This window comes from Notechis scutatus, chromosome Z, assembly GCF_049901735.1.
Source record: "Notechis scutatus isolate UNSWTSFEM ecotype Mainland chromosome Z, rNotScu1.2, whole genome shotgun sequence".
In the NCBI taxonomy this organism is placed as follows: domain Eukaryota; kingdom Metazoa; phylum Chordata; class Lepidosauria; order Squamata; family Elapidae; genus Notechis; species Notechis scutatus.
Window position 1 is genome coordinate 106,044,896 of NC_142025.1, and position 2,842 is coordinate 106,047,737.

Here is a 2,842-nt window from a genome sequence, read left to right on the forward strand (position 1 = left end):
AATAGCCCTGTGTTTTAGTTCCCTTATACCATAGAAAAGCATGCCAGCCCAACAACAAATCATGTCCTTCTAACGTCAACAATCTGGTCTTTCTTAATGTTATCCATTCCTTAGCCCACATCAAATTTGCAGCTTGATAGTACAACTCCCAATTAGGCAGACCAAATCCTCCTCTAATTCTAGCATCCTGTAAAAGTTTTAACTTTATTCTCGCTTTCTTGCCTTGCCATATATACTTCAAGACAATTTTATTTAAGTCTTCAAAATAGTCTTTTCCAAGGCTAATTGGTATTGTTTGAAACAAGTATAAAATTCTGGGTAGGATATTCATCTTGATTGTTGAGATTCTCCCTATTAATGACAATTGTAAACAGTTCTTTCTTTTCTATTTTACTGTTTTCTATTTTACTGTTTTCAAGTACTGTATGCCTTCAGACATTTTTGTAATCCTGATCAACAATTGTTACATTTTGGGTATTATGTGGCAAGTGATTGTCTTAACTTTACAGTCCCATGGCACTTTAATTTCTTTTCTATTTTCTATCACTTGGTCTATTTTGTGGTGCAACCAGTTCTTACATGAAAGCAAATATTATTTCTCACAGATATTCCAATGTCCCATTGGTGCTAATCTACAATGCCATGGTTTGTAATTAATCTGTATGATCTTCTTGCAGCAGCTAATCAGTTGGTCCACTGTTTCTTCAGCTTCTTTTTCAGAGACTGTATTAGCTACTGTTGCTGTCTTCTGAATTATGGATTTGTTCTTTAGCTGGCATTGTCTTTCATACAGAACATTGAGTTCTGCCCTTGCCAAGTTCATATATGATTCAGTAGCACTTAATCTGATTATCATGGAAAGGAGTTAATCAACTTTATGTTCATTGAATTTAATTTTTGGACATACATACATACATACATACATACATACATACATACATGCATACATACTCTCACACACATATGCACATATGTAAATACATAAAGAAATATAGAAATATATTTATATTTATAAGTTTCAAGAGTGAAGCTTGATTCTTAATGACTACATACAACCGGATACCATGTTCTTTTTGGCAATAGTATACAGTTAATCATTGATTTCTGATTGGAGCAGGAGAAAAGGGGAAGAAGATTTTGTCTTACCTACACAGTCAATCCTATACTGTTGACCTGCAATGTTCTGGTAGACTCCTTTAGACTATTGATAGGTATGCATTATTACTTTCTGAAATTGCATAAAATTTATTATAAGCTACCACTCTATAAACTCTAAAATACATTATTTTTCAATGCAACATATTTACTCTGTTCTCTTGTACAATTAATGTTTATGCTATTTAAACATTTATCCATATTAAAATTATTCTGTTGTATAATTCCATTATTTTTGTTTTGGGGCAGTTCATGTATGGATCTGCTAGAGTTGAAGCAGGGGATACCATTCTCCCTTCTTTCTACCAAATGGTTCCAAATGGAATTTATCAGTATAGGGGTATCCTCACCTTACTTCTTCATTTCAACTGGAGATGGATTGGATTCTTGGCGGCAAATGGGATGAGCTTAGACTGGTTCATACAGACTTTGGTACCTGAGTTTTCCAAAAAAGACATTTGTTTTGCCTTCATGGAGTTGTTCAGCAGTTCATGTTATGATGGCAATACAGGATTTTTTTTCAACTGTGTAGTAGCAGTTTATGGAAAAATAATGGGTAATGAAGTCAGTGTCTTGGTTTTTAATGGAGATACACGTTCCATGATCTTTTTGAGATATTTACTAAATACAGATTTTAAAGAATTATTTGGAAACCCAAAAGGGAAAGTATGGATACTAACAGTTGGGATGGAGTTGAAGTTTTTATCAGTAAAAAACCTGGGATTTGCAGGACTTCCATGGTGCAATATCATTTGCAATTCATGCCAAAGAACTGAAAGGATTCCAACAACATATTCAAGAACAGAAGCCTTCTATGGTAAAAGAAGATGTTTTTATCAAGGATTTCTGGACTCATGCATTTGGATGTGCATTACAAGATTCTTATCCGGGAGATGAGAAGGAGAATATTTGCAGTGGAGAGGAGACATTAGAGAGCCTTCCTGAACATGTTTTTCCAAAAAGAGTAACAGGCCACAGCTATAGTATCTACAATGCTGTGTATGCTATGGCTTATGCTCTGCAAGCCATGTATTCCTCCACATATGGAAGAAAGTGTACAATGAAACAAAAAGGAAGGAAGCTTCATAATCCTGTTCTCTGGATGGTAATGGACTCTAGTCCAACTATTGGGAGATTTTCTTCTAGAAAATAGAAGTAGATGTGTAGAAAGAATGAATTTATCATCTGCAAAATAAAATTCAACTCAAATGGATAGTTGTAATCACTTTTCACACACTTTGTAAATTATCTATTGAAAATAGTGATAGAAAATATTATTTTTATTTATTATTTATTTTTTATAAACAAGCTTTACAAATAATAGTATAATTGTGATACAATATTAAGAAAAAAAAGAAAACAATAGCAGTGCACTTATGCATGCCCCCTACAGACCTCTTAGAAAGGGGTGAGGTCAATAGTAGACAGTCTAAGGTTAAAGTTTTTGGGGTTTGGGGAAGAAACCACAGAATCATGTAGAGTATTCCAGACATTGACCACTCTGTTGCTCAAGTCGTATTTCCTTCAATCAAGTTTGTTGCGATTAACCTTGAGTTTATTTATTTTATTTATTTATTTATTTATTTGATTTGCCAATTGTTTACAAGATAATAAGTATAAATGTATACATAGTTGTGAATACATGAAATGGTTACATATAAGAAAAATAAAAGAATAAGAGAAACAA

General features: G+C 33.1%; 1 pseudogene; it reads left to right on the forward strand.

Moving 5' to 3' along the window:
- The first annotated feature begins 1,464 nt into the window (after positions 1 to 1,464).
- LOC148129062 (vomeronasal type-2 receptor 26-like) lies at positions 1,465 to 2,308 on the forward strand (annotated as a pseudogene).
- The last annotated feature ends 534 nt before the right edge of the window (positions 2,309 to 2,842 follow it).